This window comes from Hippopotamus amphibius, chromosome 10 (genome assembly GCF_030028045.1).
Source record: "Hippopotamus amphibius kiboko isolate mHipAmp2 chromosome 10, mHipAmp2.hap2, whole genome shotgun sequence".
NCBI classification, from domain to species: Eukaryota; Metazoa; Chordata; class Mammalia; order Artiodactyla; family Hippopotamidae; genus Hippopotamus; species Hippopotamus amphibius.
Genome location: NC_080195.1, coordinates 71,267,860 through 71,282,318, shown reverse-complemented (window position 1 = coordinate 71,282,318; position 14,459 = coordinate 71,267,860).

Sequence of the window (14,459 nt, the reverse complement as noted above, 5' to 3'; positions counted from 1 at the left end):
GCAGAATAGGGAAAGGAGACAGCAAATCCTATAAATTAGACAAAATGAGAAAACAGAGAAACACCATGCAGGCAAAGGAGCAGGAAAAAAACCCACAAGACCAAATAAATGAAGAGGAAAAAGGAAAATTGCCTGAAAAAAAATTCAGAGTAATGATAGTAAAGATGATCCAAAAATCTTGACAACAAAAGAAAGAAAATACAAGAAACAGTTAATAAGGACTCAGAAGAACTAAAGAGCAAACAAACAATAATGGACAACAAAATAACTGAAATTAAAAACACTCTAGCTGGTATAAACAGCAGAATAACTGAGGCAGAAGAACAAATAAGTGAGTTGGAAGATAGAATGGGGGAAATAACTGCCACAGAGCAGAAAAGAGAAAAAAGAATAAAAAGAATGGAAGACAGTCTCAGAGGCCTTGGTGACAACATGAAGAACCAACATTCAAATCATAGACATCCCAGAAGAAGAAGAAAAAAAGAAAGGGTCTGAGAAAATATTTGAAGAGGTTATACTGGAAAACTTCCCCAACATGGGAAAGGAAATAATTAACCAAGTCCAAGAAGCACAGAGAGTCCCATACAGAATAAACCCAAGGAGAAATACTCCAAGGCACACATTAATCAAACTAACAACAATTAAACACAAAGAAAAAATATTCAAAGCAGCAAGAGAAAAGCAACAAATAACATATGAGGGAAAACCCATAAGGATAACAGCTGACCTCTCTACAGAAACTCTGCAGGCCAGAAGGGAATGGCAGGATATACTGAAAGTCCTGAAGAAGAGAAACCTACAGCCAAGAATACTCTACCCAGCAAGAATCTCATTCAGATTTGACGGAGAAATCAAAAATTTTACAAACAAGCAAAAGGCAAGAGAATTCAGCACCACCAAACCAGCCTTACAACAACTAGTAAAGAAACTTTTCTAAGCAGGAAACACAAGAGAAGGAAAAGACCTACAAAAACAAACCCAAAACAATTAAGAAAATGGTAATTGGAACATACACGTCAATAATCACCTTAAATGTAAACGGATTAAATGTTCCAACCAAAAGACACAGACTGGCTGAATGGATACAAAAACAAAACCCTTACATATGCTGTTTACATGAAACCCACTTCAGACCAAGGGACACATATAGACTGAAAGTAAGGGGATGGAAAAAGATATTCCATGCAAATGAAAGTCAAAAGAAAGCTGGAGTAGCAATACTCATATCAGACAAATTAGACTTTAAAGTAAGACTATTACAAGAGGCAAGAAAGGACACTACATAATGATCAAGGGATCAATCCAAGAAGAAGATATAAAAATTGTAAATATCTATGCACCCAACATAGGAGCACCTCAATACACAAGGTAAATGCTAACAGCCATAAAAGGGGATATCGACAGTAACACAATAATAGTAGGAGACTTTAACACCCCACTTACATCAATGGACAGATCATCCAAACAGAAAATAAATAAGGACACACAAGCTTTAAATGACACATTAGACCATCTCAACTTAATTGATATTTAGAGGACATTCCATCCAAAAACGACAGAATACACTTTCTTCTCAAGTGCACATGGAACATTTTCCAGGATAGATCACATCTTGGGTCACAAATCAAGCCTTGGTAAATTCAAGAAAATTGAAATCATATCAAGCATCTTCTCAGACCACAATGCCATGAGACTAGATATCAATTACAGGAAAAAAACTGCAAAAAATACAACCACATGGAGGCTAAACAATACGCTATTAAACAACCAAGAAATCATTAAAGAAATCAAAGAGGAAATCAAAAAATATCTAGAAACAAATGACAATGAAAACACAACAACCCAAAACCTATGGGACACAGCAAAAGCAGTTCTAAGAGGGAAGTTTACAGCAATACAGTCCTACCTTAAGAAACAAGAAAAATCTCGAATAAACAACCTAACCTTACACCTAAAACAATTAGAAAAAGAAGAACAAAGAAACCCCAAAGTGAGCAGAAGGAAAGAAATCATGAAGATCAGATCAGAAATAAATGAAAAAAAAAGGAAGGAAGCAATAGCAAAGATCAATGAAACTAAAAGCTGGTTCTTTGAGAAGATAAACAAAATTGATAAACCATTAGCCAGACTTATCAGGAAAAAAAGGGAAAAGACGCAAATCAACAGAATTAGAAATGAAAAAGGAGAAGTAACAACGGACACTGCAGAAATACAAAAGATCATGAGAGACTACTACAAGCAACTATATGCCAATAAATTAGACAACCTGGAAGAAATGGATAAATTCTTAGAAAAGTACAATCTTCCAAGACTGAACCAGGAAGAAACAGAAAATATGAACAGACCAATCACAAGTATGGAAATTGAGACTGTGATTAAAAATCTCCCAACAAACAAAAGCCCAGGGCCAGATGGCTTCACAGGCGAATTCTATCAAACATTTCGAGAAGAGCTAACACCTATCCTTCTCAAAGTCTTCCAAAATATAGCAGAAGGTGGAACACTCCCAAACTCATTCTGTGAGGCCACTATCACCCTGATAACAAAACCAGGCAAAGTTGTCACAAAAAAAGGACATTACAGGCCAATATCACTGATGAATACAGAGGCAAAAATCCTCAACAAAATACTAGCTAACAGAATCCAACAGCACATTAAAAAGATCATACACTATGATCAAGTGGGGTTTATCCCTGGAATGCAAGGATTCTTCATTATATGCAAATCAATCAATGTGATACATCATATCAACAAATTGAAGGATAAAAACCATATGATCATCTCAATAGATGCAGAAAAAGCTTTTGACAAAATTCAACATCTATTTATGATAAAAACTCTCCAGAAAATGGGCAGAGAAGGAAATTACCTCAACATAATAAAAGCCATATATGAGAAATCAAAAGCCAACATCGTTCTCAATGGGGAAAAACTGAAAGAATTCCCTCTAAGAACAGGAACAAGACAAGGGTGTCCACTCTCATCATTATTATTCAACATAGTTTTGGAAATTTTAGCCACAGCAATCAGAGAAGTAAATGAAATAAAAGGAATCCAAATTGGAAAAGAAGAAGTAAAGTTGTCCCTCTTTGCAGATGACATGATATTATACAAAGAAAACCCTAAAGATTCTACCAGAAAACTGCTAGCACTAACTGATGAATTTAGTAAAGTAGCAGGATACAAGATTAATGCACAGAAATCTCTTGCATTCCTATACACTAACAACAAAAAAGCAGAAAGAGAAATTAAGGAAACTCTCCCATTTACCATTGCAACAAAAAGAATAAAATACCTGGGAATAAACCTGCCTAAGGAGGCAAGAGACCTGTATGCAGAAAACTATAAGACACTGATGAAAGAAATCAAAGACAATACAAACAGATGGAGAGACATACCGTGTTCTTGGATTGGAAAAATCAACATCGTGAAAGTGACTGTAGTACCCAAAGCAACTTACAGATTCAACGCAATCCCGATCAAATTACCATCAGCAGTTTTCACAGAACTAGAGCAAGAAATCTTACAGTTTGTATGGAAACGCTAAAGACCCCAAATAGCCAAAGCAATCTTGAGAAGGAAAAATGGAGTTGGTGGAATCAGCCTTCCTGACTTCAAACTATATTACAAGGCCACAGTAATCAAGATAGTATGGCACTGGCACAAAAATAGAAAGGAAGATCAATGGAACAGAATAAAGAACCCAGAGGTAAACCCAAGCACATATGGGCACCTTATCTTTGACAAAGGAGGCACGAATATACAATGGACAAAAGACAGCCTCTTCAATAAGTGGTGCTGGGAAAATCAGACAGCAACATGGAAAAGAATGAAATTAGAACACTTCCTCACACCATACACAAAAATAAACTCCAAATGCATTAAAGACCTACATGTAAGGCCAGACACTATAAAACTCCTAGAGGAAAATATAGTCAGAACACTCTATGACAAACATCGAAGCAAGATCCTTTTGGACCCACCTCCTAGAATCATGGAAATAAAATCAAGAATAACAAATGGAACCTAATGAAACAAAAGCTTTTGCACAGCAAAAGAAACCATAAACAAGACTAAAAGGCAACCCTCAGAATGGGAGAAAATACTTGCCAAGGAAGCAACGGACAAAGGATTAATCTCCAAAATATACAAGCAGCTCATGTAGCTTAATACCAAAAAAGCAAATAACCCAATCCACAAATGGGCAGAAGATCTAAATAGACATTTCTCCAAAGAATATATACAGATGGCCAACAAACACATGAAAAGATGCTCAACGTCACTAATCATCAGAGAAATGCAAGTCAAAGCCACAATGAAGTATCACCTCACACCAGTCAGAATGGCCATCATCAAAAAATCTAGAAACAATAAATGTTGGAGAGGGTGTGGAGAAAAGGGAACTCTCCTGCACTGTTGGTGGGAATGTAAGCTGGTACAGCCACTATGGAAAACAGTTTGGAAGTTCCTTAAAAAACTAAAAGTAGAACTACCATATGATTCAGTAATCCCACTACTGGGCATATACCCAGAGAAAACCATAATCCAAAAAGAAACATGTACCATCATGTTTATTGCAGCACTATTTACAATAGCCAGGACATGGAAGCAACCTAAATGCCCATCGACAGATGAATGAATAAAGAAGATGTGGCATATATATACAATGGAATATTACTCAGCCATAAAAAGGGGTGAGATGGAGCTATATGTAATGAGGTGGATAGACCTAGAGTCTGTCATGCAGAGTGAAGTAAGCCAGAAAGAGAAAAACAAATACTGTATGCTAACTCATATATTGGAATCTTAAAAAAAAAATGGTACTGATGAACCCAGTGACAGGGCAAGAATAAGGATGCAGATGCAGAGAATGGACTGGAGGACATGAGGTTGGGGGAGTGGGGGGCAAAGCGGAAGCTGGGACAATGTGAGAGAGTAGCATAGACATATTTACACTACCAACTGTAAAATAGATAGCCAGTGGGAAGTTGTTGTATAACAAAGGGAGATCAACTCGATGATGGGTGATGCCTTAGAGGGCCAGGACAGGGAGGGTCGGGGGGAGTCACGGGAGGGAGGGGATATGGGGATATATGTATAAATACAGCTGATTCACTTTGGTGTACCTCAAAAGCTGGTACAAGAGTGTAAAGCAATTATATTCCAATAAAGAGCTTAAAAAAATAAAAAATAAAAATTAAAAAAAATCAAAGGTTATTGTTCAAATGCATGGTAGAGAATAGAGTTTGGAAAGGATTTTTGTAACGGTTTCTTCAGAGTTGGATCAATAGGTCAAGAAAAACAAGATAAATTGCAATGTGTGAGGGGCAAGAAGAAGGTTTAATTTAGATCTAGAGGAGGATTTTCAATAGAAAGAGATGCAAACTTTGGAACTTTGATACCTCTGGCCCAGAAATTGTTCAATGTAGCAAAGCTGCATATCTGTCTACAGAGAATCAAAGCCAGCTTAATTACAGTCCTGCATTGTGGTGGAGACCTTTAGCACTACCAGCCGTTCATCACCATCATCTTTAGCATTGTCAAATATCCATTACAGGTCTTCACATGTTTAACCCAGAGGCCCTTTTGCTACTGGACCTGGTTCGTGCAGATCAATACTTTAGGTAGACAACAACATGGCAATTTCCTGCAGATTCATAGGAGAAAAAAATATTCAGTTCCACCTTTTCTTGTGTTTGTTTTTGCATTCAAAATCAAACTCAAAACTTGCCTGGTCCAGGAAATGTCTAGTCACCTGATTTGGTTCATTATTGTGCTCAGCAACTTCTATTTTTAATTTCCCTTGCTGAACCTCTGTTCCTCACCTGTAAAGTGGAGATAAGAAAGATTTCTCACTGTGATTTTATGAATACATGAAAATAAAATATATTAGCTGTTTAGCACAGAGCCTGGCACACAGCAGTTATATTAAAATTGTGTCTTTTCTGGTGTGGATCTCTGATATACCAAGATCAAATTAATATAAATTTGAAAGAGGTTAAATTTCTCTTTAGGTATCTTCCCATCTTTTCACTTAGAATTCACTCTAATTTCTGAGCTCTGTTATTTTTTATTCTTTCCCTTTTCCCCTTTCTTTTTATTCTGGAATAACAGTGATCAGCTTCATTAATGTAGAAGTTAATTGATAATAAAAATAAAAATGGAGAATAACTTAGATACCCTATTTAATACTGTAGTTTGGCTTTAGTTACAAAATTTTTAAAATTGCTTTCCCTTAGACAGCAGAGGTGTCTGTTTCCCATGCCTCTTTCATCTCTAGGTGGTTAGAGAACATCTTTTATTTTTAATTAATACATTCTATAGTCATGGACAAGGAAAGTATCTCTGGAAATAAGCATATGGTCAATTCAGACCAGCTGAAATTAACCCACACTATTCAAATGGAAATTCTAGAACTGAAAAGTTCAATATCAGAAATTAAAAACTCAATGGATAGGCTTAACAACATATTGAAGATTTCAGAAGAAAGGGTTATTGAACTTGAAGACAATTCAATAGAAATTATTCAATCCGAATAACACAAAAGAGAAAAATAAAAAAGAACAACAAAAGCAGTTCCATGAAGGAAGCTGATAATACAAGCCTACCTAAGAAATAAGAAAAATCTCAAATAAACAACTTAAACATACACCTAAAAGGACTAAAAAAAGGACAAACAAAACTCAGTTGAGAATGTATTTCCTTTAAATCCAAAGTTTACCACATAATTCACCACTCTAACAGAATAAGGAGAAAAGTCATAAGATCAACTAAACAGGAAATAATAAAGACATTTGATCAACTTCAATATTTATTCATGGTTTAAAAAAACTCTTTGGGGGCTTCCTAGGTGGCGCAGTGGTTAAGAATCCGCCTGCCAATGCAGAGGTCACAGGTTCGATCCCAGCTCCAGGAAGATCCCATATGCTGCGGAGCAACTAAGCCCGTGTGCCAAAAATAAAAAAATAAAATAAAAAATAAAATAAAATAAAAAACTCTTTGGCGGAAACTTATACAACATTGTAAAGCAACTATACTCCAATAAAAATTGAAAAAAGAAAAGAAAAAAACTCTTTGGTATAGTCACACCAGGAAATAGTTCAACACTTCCTTATAAAACTTATAAACATGAAAACACCATATGACCTAGCAATCTGCACTCATGGCCATTTATCCCAAAGAAGTGAAACTTATGTTCAAACAAAAACCTATACATAAATCTTCATAAGAGCTTTATTCATAATAGCCCAAAATGGAAACAACCCAGATGTCCTTCAATGGGTAAATGTTTAAACAAAGTGAGATATATCCATACTATGGAAAACTATTCAGCAGCACAAAGGAATGAACTCTTTATATGTGAAACAACTTGAATGAATCTCCAGGGAATTATGCTGAGAGGAAACAAAAAACAAAAAACAATTCCTAACGATTGCATACTACATGATTTATTTGATTTAAAAATAAAAATTTTAGAAACAAGTAACAAATTAGTGGTTACAAGGAATTAGGGATAGTAGGCAGGGAGAGGAGAGAAGCGAAGGAAATGTGCCTATAAAACATGAGGAATCCTTGTGGTGATGGAAATGTTCTGTATCTTGACTATGGTCAACTTGCACATGAGATAAAATTGTATAGAGCTAAATACACATGAGTCCAAGTAAAACCTGAGGAGTCTGAATGAGATTGTTGGATTGTAATGTCAAGGTCCTGATTGTAACATTACACTATATCTCTGCAAGATGGTACCATTGGAAGAAACTGGGTAAATGGTACAGCCTCTCTCTTTATTATGTCTTACAACTGCATGTTAATCTACAAATTATCTCAAAATAAAAGGTGTAATTTAAAAAACCTCTCCTAACAAACTAGTAATAGATGAGAACTTCCAAATCTGATCAAAAGTAGTTGTTAAAAGCGTATAACAAACATTATACTTCTTGGAGAAATATTGAAAGTTTTTCTTTAATATCAAGAACAAGAAAAATACCTGCTCTCCTCACTTTTATTCTGCATTGTATTAAAGTTTCTAGCTACGGAATAATGAAAAAAAAAATGAAATCAAAGTTATAGGACATGAAAAAAATGAAAATTGTCATTATACACAAATCATACAGTTGCATATGTAAAATTCCAAAAGAATCTACAGTTAAAATTTTAGAATTAATAAGTATATTAGCAAAGATACAGGAAAATTCCATATACAAATATTGTATATATAGTATATAAAAATCAGCCGTATACATTAGCCAAAAAAAACCCAAAATATTTAAAATATGCCATTTAAAGTAAAATTAAACACAAGATATCTAACAAAAGGTATGCAAGCCTCTACATAGAAAACTACAAGCATTATTAAGAAAAATTAAGGAAGACCAAATAAATGAAAGAATGTACCATAGGTGTTTTAAATACCAGTATTATAAAGAGAGCAGGTTCCTAGGTGATCTATGGAGCAAGTGCAATGCTGATAACATCCCAATGAGTTCCTGTTATTGTTGTTGTTGAAACTGACAAGTGGTTATGTAATTTATATTGACATGTAAAGAGGTAAGGAAAGCCAAACTGCTGTTAAAGAACACTATGGGAAAATTTGCTCTACTGAGAATCAGTTAACAGAACTATTAAATTATTTTAAAATCTTAAAAAGTTATAGAAGTTAGGGGACTTCCCTGGTGGTGCAGTGGTTAAGAATTCACTTGCCAATGCAGGGGACACGGGTTTGAGCCCTGGTCCGGGAAGATCCCACATGCCGCAGAGAAACTAAGCCCATGTGCCACAACTACTGAGCCTGTGCTCTAGAGCCCGTGCTCTGCCACAAGAGAAGCCACTGCATGGAGAAGCCCAAGCACCACAGCAAAGAGTAGCCCCTGCTAACGGCAACTAGAGGAAGCCCACGTGCAGCAATAAAGACCCAACACAGCCATAAATAAATAAATTTACTAAAAAAAAAAAAGTTACAGAAGTTAAAAGAGTGCATACTGGCACAAAAATGGACCAAAAGACCACTGGAACAGAAGAGAAAATGCAAAAACAGACAATGACTAGATGGACACATAATTATGACAAAAGTGGAGCTGTAGAAAAGTGGATAAATGATAGTCTTTTCCATAAATAGTGCTAGGTCAGTGTATTAATTTTCTGTAGCTGACATAACAAATAACCACAAACTTTGTGGCTTTAAAGCAACACACATGTATTATCTTACCATTTTTTAGGTCGTCAGCCCAACACAGGCCTCACTAGAATAAAATCAAAGTATTGGCAGGATTGCTTTCTTTTCTGAATGCTCTAGGAGAGAATTCATTTCCTTGCCGTTTCCAGATTCCTGAAGCCACCCATGCTCCCCACTCTACAATGGCTTCTGATCCCCTTCCTCCATCTTCAAAGCCAACAATGTTGCCTCTCTCTGATTATTCTTCCCTAATTAAATCTCCCTGGACCACAGCCTGGAAAGATTCTATTTTAGAGATCCACTTGGTTAGGTTGGCCCCGTCAGATCATCCAGGATAACCTCCTCATCTCAGAGTCACATCTGCAAAGTCCCTTTTGCCAAGGAAGGTAGCATAGTATGAGGTTCCAGGGATTAGGACAAGGACACCTTTGTGGGCCCATCGTTCTGCTTAGTACAGTCAACTAGACACCCAATGTGAAAAATAAACTTTCCTTTACCACTCACCAAACACAAAATCAGTTCCAGATGGGCTATAACTGGCTATAAATGTGAGAGTTTGAAAAGTTAAAATTTTGGAAGAAAATAGAGAAGAACATCTTCATGATATTGCGGTAGTGAAGGACTTCAAGACCAGGACACCAAAAATACTTAAGATTGAGAAATTGATCTAAATTAAGAACTTCTTTTCATCAAAATATCCTATTAAAAGAATGAAATGCTAGGCTACAGAGTGGGAGAAGATATGTGGAACACGTCATCAGTGAAGGGCTGTGTCAAAGTTTGGGTTCCCCCGAAAGCAGAACCTGAAAAAAAGACTTGGGTACAGGAGCTTCTGGGGATCCATTGTGTGTGTTATGCTTCACAATAAAACAAGTTAACACCAGGAACGATAAACGTCTTAAATGTAATAGCTAACATTTATTAAATTCTTTCTATGTACTAAACTCTGTTCTAAGCATTTTATGTATATCAACTCAGTTAATGCTTGTGCTGGCAGGGACTGTTGTCTCTTTTGTTGACTGCTACATTCCCAGTGCCTAGAAAATTGCCTCTTAAATCAATCAAGTGGCAAAGCAGGATTCAAACCCATGCTGCTTTTGGTAAAGCCTGCATTCTTAACATGGCCCAGAACAGCTCAATATTACTCAGTTAAAACCTCCTATTCAGGTCCAGTTGTAAGAATGAAGACAATAAAAATATAGGAAACTTAAAAAATTAATCTGTTTAACTTAAAAATAAGTTTTTACTTTAAAAAATAAAGTTGAAAATGTCCATTAGTCTAGATTTCTCAGAGGAAAGAGGAATGGGAGAAACTGACCTTGGAGAGACAGCAGTGAACAGTGGCTTGAGGTGAGATCTTAGTTCCCTGCCCAGGAATTGAACCTGGGTAGGCTGGATGAAAACCAGGAATCCTAGCCACTAGTCCAGAGGTCCTCAACCTTTCTGGCACCAGGGACCGGTTTCGTGGAAGACAATTTTTCTATGGACAGCAGGGTGGGAGGGGGAATGGTTCAGGCGGTAATGCGAGCAATGGGGAGTGGCAGAGGAAACTTGGCTTGCCAGCCCACCGCTCACCTCCTGCTGTGTTGCCCACTTCCTAACAGGCCTTGGACTGGTAGCAGGCCTCGGCCAGGGGGTTGAGGACCCCTGTGCTAGTCCACCAGGGTCTCGAGGCTAGAAGCAAAATCTCCCTGGCCCATGCCCCCATTGAAAAATGAACTTCTCAAGGAGGCAAACACTACAAAAACAGGTACAAGTTTATTATTAGAGACGGTATCACACATGGGAGAGCACCACAGAGAAACAGTTTGTTTAGTTAAGACAGAAGCAAGGCAGAGATACACCCCTGGGGAGACAGAGGTGTGGGCACCCTCCCAAATGAGAACCAGCCTGATAAACAGGCAGCTAAATCATTGATAGAGGGCAGTCCTTCCAGGTCTTCGTTTCCCTTTGGCCAATTATTCTGGTTTCTTTTTCCACAGCTGACCTGCACTAGGACCCTCCCCAACATGTGTACGCAACTTTTTCCCACGATGGATTCCAGCCCAGAGGCCTACGGGGGGCCTTGGCATCACCTGTTTTGGAGTGGCGCCCCCTCCTTTCTGATCCCCAAGGAGCCTTTCTGCGCATGATATGTGGTTTTTTGATCTTTTAATCAAACAGGGTTTGGCCCCTCTATGTTCCCGCCATAACTGTTATCTTAAAGTGCCCGATGTCCGGCTGTGAATACTATTCTTGTTTTTTTCTTATCTCAAAGTGCAAACAGGAGACTAATTGTAAATGCCTAGCCTGGAGACCATCTATTTCCTGCCTCAAAACCAAGAGGCCTAAAGAATGTTTTAAAATAGTTTTCTTCCCCACAAAGTTTGTTTAAGATCATATTCCCACCATTGCCAGCCAGAATTTTTGCCCTTGCCAGTGAACTTCACAGATCACAGAAACCCACCTTCATAATCTTTCTCCCTGCATGACCCTCTCCCAGCTGAAAGACAAGTTCATGTTGGCTGTTAGTTTGGCAGTCGTGTTTCCAGCCACTGAATCATATTAAGCTGAAATCAAAACCAAACACATGTTCCTCTAAGGAACAGCCAAGGCTTTCATGCTAAATACTACGCAATTTTCCCCCAGTGGTCCAGGAATTAGCACTTTAAGATGTTCACCAAGAATTGTCCAGACTACAGATCACTGCTTAGAAGTTTTTGTTGCTGGTAGTGGTGGTGGTGGTGGTGGTGGTGATGGTGGTGATGATGTTGTGTATGTGTGTGTGTGTGTGTTTTCGAAACCAATGTAGAAAAGTTCGTGCAATAGTCTGCTCTCATTTTAAAAAAAAAATGATTACAATATAATTTCATATAATATTCTCTTCTGAGAGATCACCATTTCCCTTCTGTTGGATGATGGCCAGGTTGTTTTTGGTGGGCAAGGGGAATATTCAAAAGTAGCATTCATATTTTTTCAATGAAACATGCATTTAAATGAACCACAAATCAACATTTGTCAATTGAAGCAATGGAAGTGGCTACTACAGTGTCTACTATTTTTTTTTTATTTCACATTGGAGTATAGTTGATTAACAATGTTGTGTTAGTTTCCAGTGTACAGCAAAGTGATTCAGCTATACATGTACATGTATCTATTCTTTTTCAAATTCTTTTCCCATTTAGGTTATTATAGAATATTGAGCAGAGTTCCTGTGCTATACAATAGGTCCTTGTTGGTTATCTGTTTTAAATATAGCAGTGTGTACATGTCAATCCCAAACTCCCAAGTTTCTGGTGCTTGTGATAATGTCTCCAGAGAAAATATATAGTCTAAAATAATAATGTATTCCTACTCCTTGTGCATTTTATTTTCTATGAAATATATTTATGTGCCTATCCATCAAATCACAATGCATGCTTATTGTTATTTCATTGAGCCTATTAAAGTAAATGATTTATATTTCCCTAGAAGTTCATATACAGTGTTTTTAAAATTCAGTCATAAAAACCATATTTATTTTGAAAGCTATAATTTCAGATACTCTTTCTAGAATTTTATATAATGAAGTTCCAGTCTGTAGGGAACAATTTAGAAAAAAAAATAGGCATATCTGAAGAACCAAAGAACAAATTTCAAATATATTGTACACAGGATTATTTGCTAATTATCAAATTTTATATTTTGTTTACTATATTTTCATTTTTCCAATACAAAAGAGTCCATAACTATAATTAAATGTATTTTATTTATTTATTTTACATTTTTATTGATTGATTTTTTTAAATTTTATTTATTTATTTATTATTTTTGGGGGGTACACCACAATCATCTGTTTTTATACACATATCCCCATATTCCCTCCCTCCCTCGACTCCCCCCACCCTCCCTCGAGTCCCCACCACCCTCCCCGTCCCACTCCTCTAAGGCATCTTCCATCCTCGAGTTGGACTCCCTTTGTTATACAACAACTTCCCACTGGCTATCTATTTTACAGTTGGTAGTATATATATGTCTGTGCTACTCTCTTGCTTCATCTCAGCTTCCCCTTCACACCCCGCTCCCCCCAAACCTCAAGTTCTCCAGTCCATTCTCTGCATCTGCATCATTGTTCTTGTCACTGAGTTCATCAGTACCATTTTTAGATTCCGTATATATGAGTTAGCATACAATATTTGTCTTTCTCTTTCTGACTTACTTCAATCTGTATGACAGACTCTAGGTCTATCCACCTCATTACATATAGCTCCATCTCATCCCTTTTTATGGCTGAGTAATATTCCATTGTATATATATGCCACATCTTCTTTATCCATTCATTTGTTGATGGGCATTTAGGTTGCTTCCACGTCCTGGCTATTGTAAATAGTGCTGCAATAAACATTACAGTACATGTTTCTTTTTGGATTATGGTTTTCTTTGGGTATATGCCCAGTAGTGGGATTACTGGATCATATGGTAGTTCTTTTTTTTTTTTTTTTTTTTTTTACATTATAAAACTGCTTTATTTAGCAATACAGTTGAGCAAAGAGAGAGGAAGCATCACAAGGATACAGACACCCATACATCTTGGAACTAATCCCGGGTGCTTTCATGATCACTGCAAAGCAGGAACCCAACACCTGTGAAATGGGACATCCTGGGCCAGTGGAAAGCTAGGGCGATTGCCCTGCTCTCGAGTAGCACCCAGGCAGTGACCTTCCGATGTGAGCAATGGAGCTCAGGTGCAGCAGGTGTTGGCAGAGAAGACATGAGGGCACTCAGCAACTTCAGTTTTAACTCAAGGAGTAAGAGAAGAAGGAAGCAGGAGAGAGGAAGCAACAGGAGAAAAGGGGAGTGAAGCAGGAGAGGGGGCCTGAGACATTGTGGGACCACGAGCCCATGGCAGGACTTCAGTGCCTGTAGCTCTTCTTGCTGGAGGAGGTGGTGGTGTATTTGATGGTGGAACTGCTGCCTCCGGAGGAGCAGAGGCCACCGCCAATGCCTCTGCCACTGCCAGAACTGAAGCCGCCTCCAATGCTGAGACCGCCGCTGTAGGAGTAGCCACTGCCTCCGCCCACGCCACAGCCACTGCCTCCACCCACGCCGTAGCCACTGCCTCCACCCATGCCGAAGCCACCACCGACACCGCCGGCACCGCCATAGCCAGTGGAGGTGGTGGACTGCACCACGGAGATGTTGACTTGTCCAACGCCTTCCCCATTCAGCCCATATGGTAGTTCTATTTGTAGTTTTTTAAGCAACCTCCAAGCTGTTTTCCATAGTGGCTGTACCAACTTACATTCCCACCAACAGTGCAGGAGAG